At 40.6% G+C, this 21,660-nt stretch overlaps 1 long non-coding RNA gene across 2 annotated transcripts in view; it reads right to left on the reverse strand.

Annotated features, from left to right (window-relative positions):
• LOC124086207 (uncharacterized) overlaps positions 1–21,660 on the reverse strand; it is a 23,599-nt gene continuing 1,939 nt past the window's right edge. For both annotated transcript variants that reach the window (XR_009225859.1, XR_006849735.2), the window contains 3 exons: positions 21,566–21,654; positions 458–590; positions 1–240 (listed from right to left, as the gene is read on the reverse strand). This is a non-coding gene — a long non-coding RNA (uncharacterized LOC124086207). The remainder of the gene's footprint in view (positions 241–457; positions 591–21,565; positions 21,655–21,660) is intronic.

Raw genomic sequence — 21,660 nt, forward strand, 5'->3', positions numbered from 1 at the left:
GATTTTGGGTCATGTTGTGAGATCATGTTGTACTTTTCAAAGGACAATGACAGCCTGTTGTGTAGGTATACTCTGACATGTGACGGAGTGTCCTTACCTCAGAATTGGCTGTGTCTCATTAACATGTACCTTCAGGGGCTGGGGATGTGGCTCAAGTGGTAGCGTGCTCGCCTGGCATGCGTGCGGCCCAGGTTCGATCCTCAGCACCACATACAACAAAGATGTTGTGTCCGCCGAAAACTAAAAAATAAATATTAAAATTCTCTCTCTCTCTCTCTCTCTCTCTCTAAAAAAAAAAAAAAAAAAAAAAAATGTGACTTGTTTTTCTGTCTTGTTGTATATTTACCTCTTCTGTGTCTCTGTGTATGTCCCTTCACCATTTCCCCACTCTCTCTTTTCGAGTAGGATGACATAATGTGAAGCAGGAGAAGTTGGTGTTAGACAGACTTAGGCTTACCTGCCTCTGTACACCGCTGTGTCACTGTAGATGTGATCCTGAGCTCCTTTGGTGTATTTTCCTCATCCACAGGGTGATGGAGACCCGGCAGGTGTGATTGAATCAGAAATCTGGAAAGCACCCAGCATGGTTCCTAGCACATACAAAGAGCCAGGGGAGGCACTGGGATTGTCTTTTTGCTTTTTCAATTAATGCTTCCTTTTGCTCTCTTATTTTTCCAAAATACAGATGTAAAGCCTTGGTGTTTTTGTAAAAATACAGTATAGTTACTGTTTAACATATAGGCAAAGATAAAAGCCAGTTAAATTCTTTCATTCCAGGCATCAGAAACCCCTGGTTTAAAAAAAGTAAAGGGAAGCTGGGCCAGATGGCGTGTGCCTGTAATTCTGGCAGCTCAGGAGGCTGAGGCAGGAGGATCACAAGTTCAAAGCCAACCTCAGCAACTTAGTGAGGCCCAAGCAACTCAGTGAGACCCTGTCTCAAAATTTTAAAAAAGCGGGTGCTGGGGATATGGCTCAGTGGCAAAGCGCCCTGGTTCACCCCCAGAACCAAAAAAAAAAAGTAGAGGGAGGGCTGGGGTTATGGCTTAGTGCTAGAGCACTTGCCTTGCACCCATGGGGCACTGGGTTTGATCCTCAGCACCACATAAAAATAAAGATAGTTGTGTCCATCTACAACTAAATATTTGAAAAAAAATAAAGGGAGGGGCTAGAGTTGTGGCTTAGTGGTAGAGCACTTGCCTAGCACACGTGAAGCACTGGGCTTGATTCTTAGCACTACATAAAAATAAATAAAGTTAATAACTAAAAATTTTTTTAAAAATGGGGCTGGGGCTCAGTTGTAGAGCATGGGCCAAGCGGATTCCATCCCCAGCATTGCCAAAAAAAAGTAAATGATATCTTGACTCATATAACTGACTAACCTTAAGAGTGAACCCTGGTATAGGTGAAAGCTTTATCCAGTGATTCCATGTCACTGAGATCCAGCTCTCTGTCCCCATCTGCCAAAATATCAGGCAGACTCCACAGGTGACCCCCTGATGGCCTTAGGTTCTCCATCACAGGCAAATGGCCTCTGCAGTTACAAACTATATGTAAGGATGTATTGTACCTGATTGTCACTTTATTGTACCTCAGAAGCAAAGCAATGCAGGAATTCTATGCCTTGTGTGGTGCAGTGGTGCACGCCTGTATTCCTCGTAACAGGAGGATGAGGTAGGAAGACCCCAAGTTGGAGGCCAGCCTCAGAAACTTGGTAATAAATAAATAAAGGTTTAGTGATGTAGCTCAGTGGTAAAGGCCCCTGGGTGTAATCCTCAGTATACCAAAAAAAAAAAAAAAAAGTTTTTAAATAAAAAATCATATGACCTGATTCACACACAGAACATTGTCAGTACAAAAACTCCTTCCCTCAAGTTGTATTAGGCTTCCCCCTCCTTCCTTAGTCCCCACACTGCTCTATCCCATAGGCACCCACTCTTACCTTTTTTGGGGGGAGAGGTGCTGTGGATTGACCCCTGGGATACTCTACTACTGAGTTACATCCCCAGCACCCCTCTTTTTTTTTTTTTTTTGGTCCTAGGGATTGAACCCAGGGGTCCTTATCTACGGAGCCACATCTCCAGCTCTTTTTATATTTTATTTTGACATAGGGTCTTGCTAAATTGCTGAGGTTGGCTTCAAACTTGGGATCCTCCTGCCTCAGCCTCTCAAGTGGCTATACAGGCGTGCGCCACCATACCTAGTGACCCTTTTTTATTTTTTTGAGATAGGGTTGCTCTAAATTGTGGAGGCTGACTTTGAATTTATAATCTTTTGCCTTAGCTTTCCAAATTGCTGGGATTACAGGTATGTACCACCGTGTCTGGCACTCTTACTTTCTTGATATGTGACTCCTGTTATGTATATATCCTTTCAAATTAAGCAGTGTTATTTGGTGTATGTAAAAGTTTATACAATGACACCGCTGTAACTTTCATGCTTTCCTACTTTTTTCACTGTCTTGGATTCTTCCATGTTGATACATGTATGTCTTGAGTGTTGCTGCTTCTTGCCACATAGTGTTTCCTGGTGCGCGTCTACCACATTTTAAATTCCTGTTCCCCTGGGAGTGGACAGCTAGGTTGTCTTCAATTCCTTATTATCATAAACAAGGATGTAACTAGTCTTCCTTCCTATGAATTGCTTATTTGTTTCCTTTGCTATTATTCAATTGCATTTTTCATCTTTTTCTTGTAAATATTAATCTCTTGTCAACTTTAGATGTGTCAAATACTTTAGTCTATTAACCTTTTAACTGTGTCTGTGACATCCTTGATTGAACAGAAATCCTCTTTCTTAATAGTCAGATTGATCATATTTTGTCTTATGTTTGTGTTTTGGGGGGTTGTTAATAAAATATTCCCCTACTCCTGGGCCCCAGATTTCCTCTTGTTTTCTTCTCTTAGCTTTATAGTTGATCTTTCAACTTTTCACTTCTAATCCATCTGTTGTCCACATTGCTATATTGTATAATGGAAAAGTACAGCTTTATTTTTATTCTTTTACTCAGACAATTCCCCAACACCATCTAGTAAATTCTCTCCCATAAATTTGTGAATTGTTGTATCGTTTTTGTCACATGTCAGAAGTTTTTTTGTTGTTGTTGTTGTTGTTATTGTTTGTTTGATTTGGGGGTACCAGATATTGAGACTAAGGCCCTTAACCACTGAGCAACATCCCCATCCCTTTTTGCTTTTGAGACAGGGTCTCGCTAAGTTGCTTAGGGCCTTGCTAAGCTTCTGAAGCTGGCTTTGAACTTGCCATCCTCCTGCTTTGGCCCTCTCCTCCTACCAGCTGCTGGGATTACAGGGTACCACCTCCCGCTACGTGGCCAGTTCTTAGATACAAATTGTCTGTTTCTGAGGTCTGTTCTGTTCTGTTGTCCTTGTCATTTCTGCATCAGTATCACACCCTGTCATTACTGTGGATTTACAATATGCCTTAATATTTGGAAAAGAGAGTCTCCCTCTTTTATTTTTTTGTACCAGGGATTGAATTTAGGGGCACTTGACCACTTAAGTCACATCCCAAGTCCATTTTTTGTATTTTATTTAGAGAGAGGGTTTCACTGAGTTGCTTAGCACCTCACCTTTGCTGAGGCTGGCTTTGAACTCACAATCTTCCTGTCTTAGCCTCCTGAGCCACAGGGATTAGGCGTGCACCACCACACACGGCAAGAGAGCTCCCTCTTTGACATTCTCTGAGGACTCAGACAATTGTGAATTTTTATTCTCCTATACAGATTGTAGAATAAAAATTTTAAGTTCATTTTAAAAATCCAGTTGAAACCAGGTTTGGTGGTGCACACCTATAATCCCATCTACTCTGGGACACTCTACCACTGAGCTACATACATCCCCCTGTCCTTTTTATTTTGAGACAGGATCTCACTAAATTGCTAAGGTTCTTGCTAAGTTGCTGAGGCTGGCCTCAGACTTGTGATTCTGCTGCATCAGCCTCCTGAATCACTGAGACTATAGGAAAGCCCATCTTGCTCTTGATTCTTTTTTGAAATGAAGTTTCAGGCCAGGCACACTGGCACTCACATGCCTGTAATCCCAGCGACTCTGGAGGCTGAAGCAGGAGGATCACAAGTTTGAGGCTACCCTCAGCAACTTAATGAGACACTGTTTCAAAAGAAAAAAACAGGGCTAGGGATGTAGCTCAGTGGTACCACAGAGATACATCCCCAACACTTGTTTGTTTGGTTTTTGTTTGTTTTGGAGATGGGTCTCATTAGATTGCTGAGGCTAGCCTTGAATTTGTGATCCTCTTGCCTCAGACTCCCAAGTCACTGGATTACAGATGTGAGTCACTGCACCTGGCTTTGCTATTGATTCTTTTTGTTGGGGGGAAATGCGGCTGGGAATTGAACCTAAGAGCAGTTTACCACTGAGCTACGTCCTCAGCCCTTTTTGTTTTTTGAGACAGGGACTCATTAAGTTGTTAGGGCCTCACTAAATTGCTGAGGCTAGTCTCAAACATGAGATCCTCTTGCCTCAGCCTCCTGAGTTGCTGTGATTTCAGGTGTGCTCTACCACTCTGGATGCTGTAGATTATATATATATATTTTCCCTTAATTATTGATGGACTTTTATTTTATTTATTTATTTATATGTGGTGCTAAAGATCAAACCCAGTGCTTCACACACGCTAGGCAAGCACTCTACCATTGAGCTACAACAACCCAGTTCTGCTGTTGATTCTTAAAGGTTTTTATATCTAACATTTTTACTAAACTTAGTCTGATAACTCCTCTGATTATTTCATTAGCTTTTCAATGGGGATGATTATGTCTACCCAAAATGACAGCTTTATCTCCTCTCCTAATTCTCTTACTTTTTTTTCTTCACTTAGACCACTAGACTGAGTGTTTAATACCAGATTAAACAGTGGTGGCAAAAGTGGTACCTTTCTTCTTTAACTTAATGGTAACATTATATCTTTACTCATTTATGTTTTTTTTTATTAAGTATGGTGTTTATTCTAGATTTTTCCCCCTCAGAGCAGCAGACTGGACCCAAGGGTACTCTACCACTGAGCTACAGTGCCAGCCCTATTTATTTATTTATTTAGAGACAGGGTCTCACTAAATTGCTCGAGCTCTTTTCAGACTTGCAGTCCTCCTGCCCAGCCTCCCGATTGCTATGATTCAGGTGTGTACCAATGGGCCTGGCTATTCCAGATGTCTGATTATAAAGTTTTTATGAAGTTTTAAAGTTCTGTTCCTATTTGAGGATGTTGGTCATATGCAAGAGCTGAATTAGTTCAAAGGCTTTTACCACAGGACTTATCAACACTTGCAGAAAATTTCTTAGAAATGTACTCATTTTTTGTTCTTACCTTCTTTTATATCTGTGTTTGTTTCCCAGATTTCACATTCTGTTTGGCTTATATGCATCTTTTCCCTCTTTTTCTTATTATTCAAACTTCTCATTCCTACTCATTAATTTCTAAGAACTATGAATATTTTTGTGTGCATATATATTCAATAGTTATTTTTTCCTATAATATTCTTCTTACTAATAGATTATCCCTCATTTTTCTTTATGATATATTCTCCCTAATATTAAATTTGATGTCAGATACCTATATCCCAATAGACCAGAATAGAACAATATATGACTGTGTCCAAATTTAATTTTTTCGTCTTTTTCAAATAGAGTGCAAAATCTGGGTAACACATATATAAAAGATGGTAAGAATAAAAAATGAATAAATTTCTAAGAAATTTTCTGCCAGTGTTGATATGTGCTATGGGAAAAGCCTTTGAACTATTTGGGATCTATCTATAGGTCTATAGATCTCAGTAGATATAGACAAATCCCAAATAGACAAGTATATTCCAATGTATGACTATGTCACAGTTATCAGTTCCTCAGTCAGTAGACATCTGGGCTGTTTCCCCTTGTGGGCTGTTATGAATAATGTTGCTATTAACATTTGTGTACAAGCTTTTGTGTAGATATGTGTTTTAATGATCTTGTATATAACTAGAAGTGGATTTATGAGGGCCATATAGTAACTATGTTTATGTTTTTAAGGAAACTCCAATAATGGACCCATTTTACATTCCCACAGCAATGTGTAAGAGTTCCAATTTCTCCACATCCTCACCAGCACTTATTTTTCATTTTTAAAATCATATCCATTCTATCCTTATGGATATAAAGGGGTTTCTCATTGATGCACATTTCCTTATTAACTAGTGGTCTTGAATGTCTTTTCGTGTACCTATTAGGTACTTGGTCTATTAAGTATAATAGACTTACATTAATATGTTGTTAATTTATTAATATAAAATTACTCATTCCAGGAGTTTCCAGAGAAGTTTTTGTGCTATGAACTTTCTAAGACCTTGTATGTCTGAAAGTTTCATCTTTGCTTCTTCATCATTAAATAATAGTTTATCTGGATGTAATTGTTCTGTTCCTTTGTCACTTAAAATATAAATTAATTGCTTTTTTTTTTATTTTGTCTCCAGTGTCTCTGTTGGGAAAACTACTGTTAATCTTATTCTTTTGTCTTTGATGTTCTTAAATTTCACTTTAATGCATCCAAGTTTAATTTTTTTTCTTGTCTATTCCTTTGGTGCTCCATGAAACCTTTGAAGTCCTTTTTATCTTATTTTTTTTTTATTTTTTATTTTTTTTAGTACTGGAGATTGAACTCAGGGCACTGGACCACTTAGCCACATCCCCAGCCCTATTTTGTATTTTATTTAGAGGCAGGGTCTCACTGACTTGCTTAGCGCCTCGCCTGGCTGTTGCTGAAGCTGGCTTTGAACTTGCAAATCTCCTGTCTCAGCCTCCCAAGCCGCTAGGATTACAGGCATACACCACCGCACCTGGCTTTTATCTTAAATTTTTTTAAAATATTCTCACTTATGATTTTTTAAAATACTCTTTTCTACGTGCATTTTCTCTCTTCCTGGAACTAATATTGTGTAAATATTGATACTACTATTCTCCATATTTCATATATATATATATATATATTTATTTTTTTTTTGATACTAAGTATTGAACCCTTAGTATGGGTTCATCCCCACCCAGTCTTTTATTTTGAGACCAGTTCTCACTAAGTTGCTGGCCTTGAATTTGTGATCCTCCTGCCTTGGCCTCTCAAATTGTTGGGATTACAGACATGCACCCCCCATGCCCAGTTCTTTAATATTTTCTATTTCATTATTTCTCAATACTTTCTGGGGAAATCCCCTTAACCAATTTAAATTATAATTCATTTTTTAGTTATACAGCTATTCTTGTTTATATCCAGTGGGTTTGGTCAGCTATCCCCTATTTCATACCCATTATTTTTCTTTGGTTCTGTATAACTGCCTGCTCCTCATTATTATCCTCTTATCTTTCTGAAGATCTTTATATACTTATTTTAGAGTCTTAATCTGACTTTTCTATTCTGGTTTGTCTAGTAGTTTGTTCAGTTTGTTGTCTCTTATTATGATTGTACTCTTTCTTTTGGTGGAGGGATACCAGGGATTAAACTCAGGGGCACTCTACCACTGAGCCACATCCCGGGCCCTATTTTGTATTTTATTAGAAACAGGGTCTCACTGAGTTGCTTAGCGCCTTGCTAAGTTGCTGAGACTGTGAGACTGACCTTGAACTTGCAATCTTCCTGCCTCCGCCTCCTGAGCCACTGGGATTACAGGTGTGCACCTCTGTGCCTAGCTGTTGTTGTACTCTTAAAATATCTGGTTATTTTAACTTGCACGCTTGTTTTTCCCTGGGTTTATCAGCTTTCTTAGCTGGTATGTCTGCAAAGGAGCAAGGTCAAGGTCTAGGACGTTTTTTTCCCAAAGCACAGTCCTAGGCACCAAAATCAGACCTAAATCAAACTGTGGATCTGAATCTGAAGTTTAGTGTTTTCTACTAACTTGATCACAGTGGTGTGTTTCTGTGTGTGGTTGGTGATTTTTTTAATGATCTGTCCCTGCTCCATGGAACTTTAGCTATGGGCATCCTTTGAGACCTGATTTTAAAGTATGTTCCTTTGAAGAGTTTGCTTCTTCCAGGCTCCTAAGTATATTACCAACCCAAGACATCTTCAAACTCAGTTTTCAGCTCAGAATTTCAGGGCCACACAGTCAGAATGAATTTCAGCCACAAATGCATATGAGAGGTTAGTGCTGGGGGTTAAGAATGTTTAGAGGGTCCCCACCCTGCTACCCAGCCTAAGCTGTGATTGAGACAGAAAAATATCTTCTAGAATCTGACCTCTCACCAAGCTAGGGGCTCTCTTTCCTTTTGAGAGCTTGAGGCAAATTGCAATGCACAGTCCAGGTCCCCAGGGTCCAGCATGTGTCCTCCAGGTAAATGCTACAGGAGCTGTCTCTTGCCCATCCCTCCTTCAGCTGACCTCAAGGGCTTCTGGCTCCTTTCCTCTAAAGCTCAGTCATGCTTTAGAACAATGTTTTTGTTCATTAAAGTTTCAATCAGCACTTTAAGGCATTCTAATTGACAGAGATTTCTCTGTAGATCTAATTGTCCATAATGTCAAAAACAAATCCATGGGGCTGAGGATGTGGCTCAGTGGCAGAGTGTTTGCCTAGCACATGTGAGGCACTGGGTTCAATTCCCAGCACCACATATAAATAAATGAATAAAATAAAGGTCCATACATCTAAAAAATATTTTAAAAAATCCATATGTATTTTGTACAGAGATAATAATTCATATAAGAATATAATAAATATTCAATAATTCTATATTTAACTATCTTCATGCAACCTATTTCATAAAACAAACTGTCATGTGTTATCTACAGTGCATCAGGTATCCTAATGTAAGAACAGGTCTTTTAGTGATACATTGGCCAAAATTATATTGTGTACATGTTCATGTATGAAACAACAAACCCCATTATCATGTACCACTAAGTTAATGTGGTACATTAATGTACCCATAAGTAAAATGTGGGGGGGAAAAAAGAACAGGTCTTCCATAAGGAAGAGTGATTAACCATGGTAACTTAATTAACTAAAATGACTTTCTGTGTCAGTTTCACCAGAGACCCCAAAGGCTGAGAACAAAACAGTAGGTGCCAAGTTTCTCTACATTCTAAAGGAAGGAGACGCTAGATCACCGGAGCGCCCATGTTAAGCGCTTGCGCAGCAGGCCACTAGCTCTGATGGGAAGGATCAGTCGGCATCCACCTCCAGGCTATCACAGAATGGGAGAGGACTCCTCTGGAAGCAGTTGTCTGGATGCTGGACATCCAAGCAGGAGAGGGATGGGGGTGCTTTACTCTTCACCTCATGCCAAATGGGGGGCCTTCAAGAGGACATTTGGACAGCGAGGCACAGCTCCTGGAGTTTGAGGGGCCTGGGGACTGGTAAAGTCTCAAGATGAACTGTAGGTGGTCAGCTCCTGGGAAGACAGAGTGGCTGCCTGTGGACTGTACTCCAAGGCTCCCTGTAGGCCCATGTGGTCCTCTAGGAACGAAGGCTATTTTAAGAAGGTATCCGACTAAAGGGAACATGCGCAGAGGGACTGGATGGCCTCTGTGGAGGGGAGGACTGCTGGAAACTAAAGCACTGGGGAAAGAGTCCTGGTGTCCAGCCAGAGAGAGCCTGGCCTCCAAGGAGAGGAGCTCTCAGAGATGGAGAAGCCCCCAGGAACCCACGAGGAAGCTCTACCAGAGAAACAGCAACATTTAAGATCTGCCACTCCCAGATGACACACCAGTGTATGACTCTACTAGTCAAGGGAGACCTGTCCTCTGCGTCCTTCCCCTGCTTCCCTGGGAACAGGCCCAGAACCACAGCTAGCCAGTGGGGAGCAGGAGTGCGAGGAACAGAAACAATGCTGGCTGTGCTCCTTCTTCCACAGACCTCCTGGCTGGAGGAGGAGAGAAATTTTAAATTAAATCACATTTGAAGTGTTAATTTGATATTGGATGGGACTTGCTGGTACATAGAAAAAGAGACCTATTCATAAAGTAATGATAAGAATAAAAACCACAAATCTCTTACGTGTTACTGAAAAGAGACTGGAAAAGCTATCAATTTCATCCATGCCTAGGAAAGAATATATGCTTACAGCTGATTTGTAGGCCACTCATGAGAAAATCAAGGTGTTGCTCTCTGTACCTCAGCTTGCTGGATGCAAGGTTGCACTGAGGAGAGCCCCAGGTCATGCTGGCTGCCCATGCCCACAGCCCTTGACTCAGTGGGTGGCTGCCTGAGCTAGCAGGCAGTTGGAGAAGTCTCATCAAATAAAGTTTGGAGTTTTAATGGTATACTAATTGGATCTTATTAAAACCAAAGAAGATTGTCCTGCCATATTCTGGAAAAGCTGTGTGACCCACCCTTTAATTTCCTGCAGGAAAGGAAGAAGTCTCCCAGGAGGTTCCTAAGCGGTGGGTGGCTGGGAAGGGACAGCTTGTCTCTACTTGCCTCTAGCAGGTCCAGTTTGCTTGTCAATAGTCACATTTTCCTCTGAGTACCATAATGTTCTGCAGAAATTATACACTTCTTGATTTGATGAAAAGTAAGACCTTTAAATATCAGAAAGTAGTATGTAATGGGGAGTGGCCATGAAATTCTCCTATAGAAAACTGTCCAAGGTAAACATTAATCACTAGTTTTCTTTCACAAAAGAGACAAGCATTGCTCATTTGCTGATCTTTCCTTTGATGACAAGAAGCTATCAGGAGTATGCTGTTGTGTAGTTTTTACAACCAGCTTTCATTCCCACATCCTTATCGGTTACTCTCCATATTACAGGACCTAGAACTATAGAAATTTTCACAAATATCCTTGCCTTCAAGGTTCTGGATGTAAGTTCTTTCTGCCAGAATATTTATGCAGGTCTCCTGGGTGGAGGAGAAAGTGGTATTCTAAATTTGGCAGCAGCTAGGGAATGTGGATGCCATGGTACACGTAATTACAAGTTCTGCAGTAGCCAGCAAGTGGTCTATCAGTGCCTAAGAACACTGGCCACTGAGACCAATTACCAGGTTTCCTGCATTTGCTGATGTGGGTAACACCAACCAACAACCAGCCTCCTATACTCTGAACTGTGGTGTGGCTATAAACCTGTCCTAACTCCCGCCTTCAGCAGCCCTTTGATAGTGCCATAGGTATCTAAATGCCCTGCACTAGATTCCTTCCTGCTTGGTTTCTCATTTTCTCACAAATCTGACTGACATAACTGCTTAGCTGATATTTGGAAAGAAGTAAACATACTTATTAGGTCTCTTTAAGTTGAAAGTGATTTTTTTTTGTAGCTGTAAGACATTAACTACCATTTTGAAAAAAAAAAAACTCATGCTATGAAGAAAGAAGTTTGAAAATGGATATTTAGAAATGTTTATCACTATGTGATTTGTTGCCCAAAATAATGTGTTAAACAAGGATTTTTCAAAATAATAAAACATTAAAATACATTGTTTTCAATAAAATGAACAATGATCTTTCTTCAATGAGAGAAATTAGGACTTTTTTTTACTGTTAATAAATGAAATATTTTCAAAATATTGTTTCTTTAAAAATATTCTTCATTTCTATTTTGTGCATGCTTTCTAATGCATGCACTATATTGGTTCAGTAGTACATGTATGTGATTTTAAAATAACAAAAATACCTATAGGGGAGACACAATATTTTTACTGAAGTGGGTACACAGTAAAAGTTTTGAAATCTCTGCTTTAGAGTACCCGTGTACAGTGTCACAATCCATAGGAGCAGGTATCTTCACATGGTACTCTCTCATCTGCACCCTCTTTTATTGGTCCTGACAATTTCTCAAATTCCTGCCTGCCCCCCCCCCATTCCTGTATGCATAGTCAGATAGCCAGTCACTGCTGTCGTTGCAGAGAGTAAAAACTGGGCCATAGGAGAACCGTTCCGTCAGTTTCATTGGGTGCTGGAAACTGTGGTCCCAGAACTCCACCTTTGCCCTCCTAGAGCTGGAAGGACAGCAAATGGCTGGGAATGGAGCTAGGGTTTCTCTAGTTGAAAACATGGGCATTGCCCCACCCAGTATTTGCATGCACATCATTTGACTCTGTTGACTTGTCACCCTATCAATTAAGACCTCCCTGAACAACTTACACAGGTCCCCATCTTCAAACCCAACTTAATTTTTCTCCAGAGCACAAAGCACCACTTGGCAAGCTTTCTGAGTTACTGTGTATCTGATGGTTAACTGTCTCCCTGGTCTGGAATGGAAGTTGGGTGAGTAGAGGTGTGGTGGTACCCACTCTGCTTGCTTTTATTTCTAGCACCTGGAAGAGGGCCTGATTCATAGCAAGGGCTCAATATTTGCTGTGCCCTTCCCCTGGAGCCAAGACACAGGGTCATGACTTCGGCCATGTCAGTTAGAAACACCCACCCAAGAGCATAACTCTTGGGAAATGACTTAAGTCCATTCTGGCACAAGTGGAAGCAGAGAAGCCAACTCTGGTCAGTGTCCTGCAGTGGCAGCTTCACAGCAGGTGTCCAGTGCCTGCGAGTGCCACTGACTCTGCAATGTGAGCTGCAGCAACTAGACTGGGGGATGCTTTCGTGAAACTGGGTCTAGGACAGGAGGATTTCAGGTGAGGTTCTTGGCCATGTAGCTTCCAAGACTTGTCTCTAGCCTTACCAGAAATTTCTGAAGGGCACCCAGCATTTTTTTTTTAACCACATCTCTATTTTTATTTACTTTGAGAAAGGTTCTCTAAGTTGCTGAGATTCTCACCAAGTTGCTGAGGCTGGTCTCAAACTTGCAATCCTCCTGCCTCTGTCTCTTGAAACATTTCACTATCATCTACTTACTCTGCCTTAGTGAAAGACTGGCTTAGAATACAGAATAAGAGTGTTTTGGCAGTTCAGTAAACAGGAAGTCCAGAATTACTTATCATCTTTAAAATTCATTAAAAATTCATTATCAAAGTTATTGAAAACTTACTCCCAATAAATTCTCTCATTTCTCAGGCCTGGCAGATTTTAATCTGCTGAATATTAGAAAAATACTTAAATTTTTCTTAAGAGGATAACTGATAGCAACTCCCTGATCCCTCCTGCATATTTTCCTTTTAAAATCAGGTAGTTGTGAAGTAGAAGTTGACAAAAGTGAGTATTATTTTGTGTGACTGGGAGAGATTAATTTGTGCTCATTAAGTCATACTAAAGTCCTTTAATTCTGAAAATGTCAGAAAGATTGTATTAAAGATGACCACAGGGCTGGGGTTGTGGCTCAGTGGCAGAGCACTTGTCTAGCATGTGTCAGGCACAGGGTTCGATTCTTAACACCACATATAAATAAAATAAAAATAAAGAGTCCATTAACAAATACAAAAATATGTTTAATGAATTTAAAAGAAAAAGATGACCACAGCTAGAAGCAGTAGACCTTGAGTGAGATCTAGGACAGAAGAGCTATTAAGGTGGGAGGGAAGTCCTGAGTCTAAGCAGGAGGATCTTGGTTCTTGTGTAAGATGATGGAGCTGAGACATAGGTAATCTAATTGTAGTGGGAAAGAGTCCAGGGAAAATCAAGGATAAATGATAGGGTCATATCAAAGATGAACCAGGGCCAGCATTATGGAACTGAGAAATATATTAAATCAGAAGTCAGGAAGTCATGAGTACAAACTAAAGATGAATCTACACTCCAAAGTAGAGCAGGGGGCTGAGGATATAGCTTAGTTGGTAGAGTGCTTGCCTCACATGCACAAGACCCTGAGTTCAGTCCCCAGTGTGCACGCGCGCACACACACACACAGTAATGCAGGAGGTTTTTGTTTTGTTTTGTTTTGTTTTTGTACCAGGAATTGAATCCAGGGTTGCTTTACCACTGGGCCACATCACCAACCCTTTTTATTTTTTATTTAGAGACAGGGTCTTGCTAAGTTGCTTAGGACCTTGCCAAGTTGCTCAAGCTGGCTTTGAACTTGCTATCCCCTGCCTAAGTCTCCCAGGTCACAAGTATTCAAAATAAAAAGGAATGGAGATGTGGCTCAGTGGTTAAGTATCCCGGGTTCAATCCTTGGAACCAAAAAAATAAAAATAAAAAAGGTGGACATGGTGGTGCAAACCTGTAATCTCAGTGACTAGGAACCTAGCAAGAGGATCAGAAGTGTAAGGCCAGCCTCCACAAGTTAGTGAGACCCTGTTTCGAAAAATAAAAAGTGCTGGCAATGTAGCTCAGTAGTAAAGCAACCCTGGGTCTATTCCCCAGTACCAAAAACAAAACCTCATAAGCCAAGGGCAGAAATGAGTGTGAAATCAGATTGGGGAATAATTTGGAAGTTAGTATGGCCAGATGCTGTGAGCAAGATCTTTTTCAAATATATTTTTTCAAAATCCATTATTTTTAAAGGTGCCTTACCTTAGAAACATCTGTAAATAATTCAGACCTTGATAAGGAGGGCAAAGGAGAAAACAGAATATTATGGTTCACTGCTCTTGTCTATGACACCAGTTCTTAACTATATAAAAAACAAAACTGTTCTACATCCCAGTCATGGATCAGAATCTCTGGGGGTTAGTCACAGATGTTAGTGCTCATTTGTTTAAGGTGGTAATGAGGATTGAACCCAGGCCCTCACTCATACTAGGAAGGTGTTATACCATTGAGCCACATCCCCAGCCCTTTTATAAATTTTGAGACAGGGTTTCACTAAATTGCCCAAATTGGCCTAGAACTTTCAATCCTCCTACCTCTGCCTCCTGAGTACCTGAAATTACAGGTGTGTACCACTGTTCCTGCCCATTTGTGTTTTTTGTTTCCCTGGGTAATTCTAATTTGTAACCAGAGTTGAGCCCTACTGGCTCAATGCCTTTGCCCTCAGTGAAACAGAAGCAGAGGAAGTTGGTTCATCCTAAGTCACAGGAGTCCTCAGTTATCACTGAAAACCAGCAGAAACTCTCAGGAGAGCACTCCTATATGAGTGATGGGTGTAGGAACTTCTGGAAGCCTCAGAACGTCTTGACCCAAAATGTTTCTACTTGTCTGGCTATTCAGAATGAAGGCCAAACCCTTCTTGAAATCCAACCCTGCCCCAGGTTGGTTGGCTGCCAGTATTTTGCACCAACATATTGAGGATTTGGTCAGAGGAACTAATATCATTTGAAAAGAAAGGCAGAAAAGCATTCTCCCAGATCAGTTAATTCAACAAAGTAGCTGTGTTGCTGTCTACAAAGGCACCAAGGCTCAGAAAGCAAGAACTCCAGGTTTGGGTCAGTTAGTCTTGGCTTCTCACATAAACCCCATGAGGGTTCTCTGCCCGCCAAAGCAAAAATGAAAAACAACCCCCCGACGCCCCCCCAAAATATGTTGCCCCATAGTCATGATCTTAAAAAGATCTCAGTTGCTTCATCTTTAAAAAGTACTTTTTGTTTCAAATATACATCACCTCAGATGACCTCAATTAACGTAAGTCTGGGATATTTATGGAGGCTACCTGACAGAATCAATTTTTTCGAAGTGGCAGAGAAGCCAGGCATGGTGGTGTACGCCTGTGATCCCAGTGGCTCGGGAGGTTGAGGCAGGAGGATCGCAAGTTCAAAGCCAGCTTCAGTAAAAGCGAGGCATTAAGCAGCTCAGTGAGACCCTGTCTCTAAATAAAATACAAATAGTGGCTCAGTGGTTGAATGCCCCTGAATATAATCCTTGGTATTCAGAGAAAAAAAAAAAGTGGCATAGAAATTTTTTCTTTTCTTTTTTTGGGGGGTTGAGGAGGGGCAGAGATTGAACCCTGAGGCACTTCACCAGGCTTCATCCCCAGGCTTTTTATATTTTTCTTTTCAGATGGTCTCACTAAGTTACTGAGCCTGGCTTTGAACTTTCCATCCTCCTGCCTCAGCTTCCCCAGCCACTGGATTATAGGTGTGTGCCATCATGCCAGGCTAATTCTATAGCCTTTCTGACAGTTTTTAATCCTGTTAGATTTTTTTTCTCACAACACTTCTTAAACTAAATGAGGGTTTGTTTTTGTTTTTGTTTTTCTTTCCTTCCTGACACCAACCAATTCTCCAAATCTCCAGACATCAACTGGGTGTCAATTACAATCCAATTAATTCTGACATTAGCTAGCAGAATTAGCATCAGATTGTTGCCGAAAGCTTGGTTCTTGTCCCCAAAGCCAATCTAATAATGAGAACATGGTTTTAAGAAAAAGGGAAAAGATTATTGCTTTGCTAGCAAAGGAGAAACACAGGAGACTCCTGTCCCAAAGGCTGTGATTCTGCCCTTCAGCAAGAGTAGGGTTTTTAAAGAGGTTTATCACAGAAAATGAGATTAGAAAGGCTATAGAATTAGATCAGAGAAAAGAAGATCAGGGAGAAGAAGGTTGGGAAAAAGGAAAAAACATGTATATTTCAAAGCCATAAGGGATATAGTCAAAGCATCAAGTGAACCCCTATTAGAAGACTTCACGGGTTTAAGGGACTGCCCTCTTTCACAAGACCTGGTCCAATCCCCAGGATTGGGTCTGTAGGTTAACTACAATCTGTCCAACATAAACACAATTTTTTTTAAATATTTATTTTTTAGTTTTAGTTGGACACAATACCTTTATTTTATTTACTCACTTTTATGTGCTGCTGAGGATTAAACCCAGGGCCTTCCGCGTGCTAGGCGAACGCTCTACTGCTGAGCCACAACCCCAGCCCCAAACACAAACTTTTAAAAATATTTTTTTAGTTATACATGGACACAATATTTTCATTTATTTATTTTTATGTGGTGCTGAGAATCAAACCTAGTGCCTCACATGTTCGAGGCAACACTCTGCCACTGAGCTTCCACCTCAGCCCCATACACACAAATTTGAAAATGTATAGGTCGAAAAAAGTTTGATAATTTCTTAGAAGGACTCACAGAACTCAGAAAAGTTATTTACTTACTATTACTAGTTTATTAAAAGGTTACCACTCAGGGCTGGGACTGTAGCTCCGTGGCAGTGTACTTGCCTAGCATGCGTGAGTCACTGGGTTAGCTCGCTGGCACCACATAAAAAAATAAAAAATAAAATAAAGGCATGCTGTCTATCTTAAAAAAAAAAAAAAAGGTCACCACTCAGAGCTGGGCATGGTGGCACATGCCTGTAATCCCAGTGCCTTGGGAGATTGAGACAGGAGGATCCCAAGTTCAAAGTCAGCCTCAGCAAAAAAAAGTGAGCCCCTGTCTCTAAATGAAATAAATACAAAATAGGGCTGGGGATGTGGCTCAGTGGTTGAGTGTCCCTGAGTTCAATCCCTAGTACCAAAAAAAGGTTACCACTCAGGAACAACAGCCAAATGGAAGAAGCGCATACATTTCCATGGCATGGCTTCCATGCCCTCTCTGGGTACCCTATCCTCCCACCATCTCAATGTGTTCACTAGCCCAGGAGCTCTCCAAATCTTGTTTAGGGTCTTTGTTTTGTGGAATCATACATAGGAACAAACAAACAATGATTAAAAGTCACTGGCCGCGGGTGATTAGGTCAATGCCCAGACTCTTTCTATTCCCTAGATGTTATAAAGTGGGGCCAGAAAGTTATAAGCTTCTAATCAAGGTTTAATCTTTCAGATGAGAAGCTCCCATCCTGAAGCTATCTAGATTCCCACTGAGAATCACATTTAAACAAAAGATTCTCCTTTTGCTCTTCTCATCCAGAAAATTCCAAGGATTTGAGGAGTTCTATGCCAGGAGACAGAACAAAGACCAACTATATTTCTTATTATATTGTACCAACAAGGCATGGGGGTTCCAGTAGCTTCACATCTTGGCCAAAATTGTTAATTTTCATGTTTTTTTATAGTAGCTAGTGGCAGAGAAATCTTACATAGATTATTCTTTGTATGAATGTGTGATAGGGCCACACTATTCAAGTGCTTGATGTTGAAAATAAGGCTTTAAAAAATTGCTTTAAAAATTAACATGAGGGTTTTTTTGTTTGTTTGTTTAGTGGAGATCATGAATTACAAAACAAAAAACCAACCAACCAACCAAAAAATAAAAAAAATGTCTTAGAAAGGTTATGTGAACCAGGCATGGTAGGTCATGCCTATAATCCCAGTGACTTGGGAAGCCAATGCAGGAATATAGCAAGTTTGAGCTCAACCTCGGTGACATAGTAAGGCTTTAAGCAACTTAGTTAGATCCTGTCTCCAAAACAAAACAAAAAACTGGGGATGTGGCTTAGTGGTAAAGCATCCCTGGATTCAATCCATGGTTCCAAAAAAGTTATGCAAATGGGTATGTGTTTAGAACACTTTTGTGTGTGAGTGGTACTGGAGATTGAACCCAGGGCCTTGTGTCTTTGAGGCAAGCACTTTACCAAGTGAGCTACACCCCCAGCCCTAGAACACTTTTATGTAACATAGTATATAGATTCAGAAAGTGTTTTTGCATGATCATATTTAAAATGTAGTCTTAATTAAATTGATAATTAGTACATGTAGACATTTGGTTATTTCATTTACATCCCTAAAAACTAATGTGGAACTGGGACACAACAGCACATACCTGCAATCACAGAAACTCAGGAGGCTGAGGCAGGAGGATCCTAAGCAACTCAACAATTTAAGAGCCCTAAGCAACTCAGTGAGACAGTGTCTCTAAATAAAATGCAAAAAAGGGCTTTGGATGTGGCTCAGTGGTTAAGCGCCCTTGAGTTCAATCCCCAGTACCAAAAATAAAATAAATATTAATAACTAAAATAAAAGACTTGATGTGTTCATAGTCAAGTGCGATTGTGTACACCTATAATCCCAGCAATTTGGCAGGCTAAGGAATGAGGATTGCAAATTTGAGGTCAGCCCCTAGGAGAGGTGGGGCAACAAGGTCAAGAAGATGAAAGGAAGTTGGGTCCTTGGGTGACATTTTAGAGCAGAGCTGCACGACTAACCTGGAATGACCACTGTGGACCATCAGAGAAGAGGGAAGGAATGTTTTACATTATTTAAGTCACTGTATTTGACGGCTCTTTATTACAGCAGATTAATCTTTTATTTTTGAAATACTGGGGACTGAATCCAGCAGCACTCTATCACTGAGCTATATCTCCAACCCTTTTTTAAAAAAATTTTCAAACAGGATAGGTTGCCCAGTTGGTCTCAAAATTGCAATCCTCCTGCCTTCTCCTCCTGAATTGCTGGGATTAGATGTGTGCCACCATACCCATCATACCTGTCTTAAAAGTACACACTTGATGATTTCTATTAGTTGTTTAACTATAAAATCACCACTGAAATTAAGACATTTTGTCACTATATTTGCATCATATATAAAGGAATCATCTAGTAAGTAAGCTTTGTGCTTGGCTTGCTTCACTTAGGGTAATGATTTTGAGATTCATCTACATTTATTGCATTAATCATTAATTCCCCCCCCCTTTTTTTTTTTTTTTGGTGCTGATGATCAAACCAGAGGGCCTTGTGCATGCAAGGCAAGCACTCACCAACTGAGCTATATTCCCAACCCCTAATTTTCCCTTTTTTGTTGCTGAGTAGTAATGGACTGCATGGATATACCACATTTTACTTGTTCCTGTTTAGGGACATTTTGACCAGTTTATTTCTAACTACTATTTGTATACCCAGGATGCCCTCCCACCAATGTTATGTGATTTCTTTTATATTCAGGCTTATTATCAAATGTTCAAGCAGTCCCTAAGCAGCATCTCAATGCCTAACACTGATGCAGATGTTGTATTGGCTTGCCAGACCGATTTTGTCAGTAAGGGGTAAATTGGTTGGATGCAGTGGTACATGCCTTAATCCTAGCAATTTGGGAAGCAGAGGCAAGAGAATACAACTTAGCAAAACCCTGTCTCAAAATAAAAAATAAAAAGGACTGGGGATGGGGCTGAGATTGTGTCTCAGTGATAGAGTGCTTGCCTAGCACAGGCGAGGTCCTGGGTCTGATCTTCAGCACCACATAAAAATAAATAAGTAAAATAAAGGTATTGTGTCCAACTACAACTAAAAAATAATATTAAAAAAAAAAGGACTGGGGATGTAGCTCAGTGATAAAGTTTCCTTGAGTTTATCACTGATCTCCATGACCCCGCCCCACAAAAGATGAGGGAATGACTCCATTGGACCCAAATGGTTTATTTACATAGAGAGCAAAAGCAATATAAAAGCAGAGTGTCTGCTTCCCCTGTGCCTAGTCTGTTGCCAAAGCTTGGTCCTTTTCCCCTATGCCAATCCAATAAGGAGGACACGGTTTTGAGAAAAAGGAAAATGAAGGTTTATTGTTTTGCTAGCAAAGGAGAAACACAGGGAACTCTGGTCCCAGAGGCTGTGACCCTGCCCATCAACAGGAAGAGGGAGCTTTTGAAGAGGTGATTCAAATGCTACATTTCTCATGTTTCTGTTGAATTATAATCCACTTGTTAATTTGGGAGATACTCACTTCTTATATCTTCTGATACCATCCCCAATGTCTGAATTAGTTCCTTGCAATGGTAGGTGTGTACTCAAGGACAGATAAATCTGCCTAAAGTGGGGAAGAAAGGTAATCTTGTTTCCCCTGAGATTAGGGAGGAGCAGAGGAGCAAAGAGAGAGGAAGAAACATGTCCATTTTAAAAATAAGTTGCAGTGGCAGAGCAGCAAGGGTTATATTCAAAGCATAAAGTAGACCACTATTACAAGTCCACCAAGACCACACTAATTAGAGGCCAGATCATAGCCCAAATGATAGGAAACCCTCAGTATGTGAATGGAGAGTGGGGAACATCCAAAATGCAAAACAAACTTCTGAAAACTGTTTAAAGGTATTGTGTCCAATATTGTGCTTTAACATTCCCTAATTCAACTAGGAATGGTAATCACCTGAGGGCACTGAAGAGCACAGACTTATAAAGAGACTGGGTTATTAACAGGGTCTCACATGTCACATGTTAAATCAATACAAACGAGTTCACTCTTTTTTTTTAAGAGACAGAGAGAGAGAGAGAGAGAGAGAGAGAGAGAATTTCAATATTTATTTTTAGTTTTTGGTGGACACAACATCTTTATTTTATTTTTATGTGGTGCTGAGGATCCAACCCGGGCCCCACACATGCCAGGAGAGCGCGCTACCGCTTGAGCCATATCCCCAGCCCACGAGTTCACTCTTTATATTTCTTCTGAGGAGTTTCTCTTTGAAAGGAAAGTGACCACAACACTTGGAGGGACCAAGAGATCTTTATTGCAACAGTGCAAAAGAGGAGAAAAAGAGAGAGAGAGCAAGAGAAGAAAGAGAGAGCAATGGAGAACAAAAGCAAGAGAGGGAGACAGAGCAAGAGAGAGTGGCCCGGCAGGAGGGAGTTTTTATAGCTAAAATCTAATGGGGTCTCTGGGTCTGCAAGCTGCCTTGTTGGCACAAGCGGGGTTAAGGGTTCAGCCTTGGGGGGGGGGGGTTGAGTGTTCAAACTTGACGCAAAATAGGTGATAAAGGACCAGACACAAGGTGGTTTGGGTGCATGGGTTATCCTGCAGCTAACGTTTGTTCAGCCTGCCCTGCAGACAACTTAGTTCAGCCTGTCCTGCACCTAACACTCTTCCCAAAGGCAAGATTACCAAAGCAAGTTCTTTTCCCAAGATCTAGACACAGGAACTATTTTTACTTTTATCTTCTTATCTTACCCGCTTTTTTCTCTTCTTCTTTCTTTACAAACCAGTAGTCTGTGAGCTAAGTGTTTCGTTCGGCATGTTGTACTTTTAGGGTATTAGTCCTATTT

Source organism: Marmota monax, unplaced genomic scaffold (assembly GCF_021218885.2).
Source record: "Marmota monax isolate L192 unplaced genomic scaffold, Marmota_monax_Labrador192_F-V1.1 WCK01_AAM20220418_F8-fsc00122, whole genome shotgun sequence".
Classification (NCBI taxonomy): Eukaryota; Metazoa; Chordata; class Mammalia; order Rodentia; family Sciuridae; genus Marmota; species Marmota monax.